Here is a 304-nt window from a genome sequence, read left to right as displayed (position 1 = left end):
ATTGTTTGTCAGCGCTGCGAGCATGTCGTCATAAGTGCATGCTACCAATAGTGTTCCAATTTCATAAGCATGCTTTTCATGCAAACGCAGCTTTCATTTTGGAACGATATTTTCAGTGCTGTCAGCATAATAGTAATAAGGAAGTTAAGGAAGTTAAGGAAACGGTATATACCATTGATGTTTCGAGGATAGTCAAAAACCAGTTTGTTCATAGATGGAATCAGATTTGTAGACTGTTAAACAAAATTTTATGCAAAGCTAAATGATTGTATTGAGAAATAATGTACATATTTTGTTAACGCCT

The sequence above is a fragment of the Trachymyrmex cornetzi genome, unplaced genomic scaffold (genome assembly GCF_001594075.2).
Source record: "Trachymyrmex cornetzi isolate Tcor2-1 unplaced genomic scaffold, Tcor1.1 scaffold50, whole genome shotgun sequence".
NCBI classification, from domain to species: Eukaryota; Metazoa; Arthropoda; class Insecta; order Hymenoptera; family Formicidae; genus Trachymyrmex; species Trachymyrmex cornetzi.
This window is presented reverse-complemented; position numbering follows the sequence as displayed.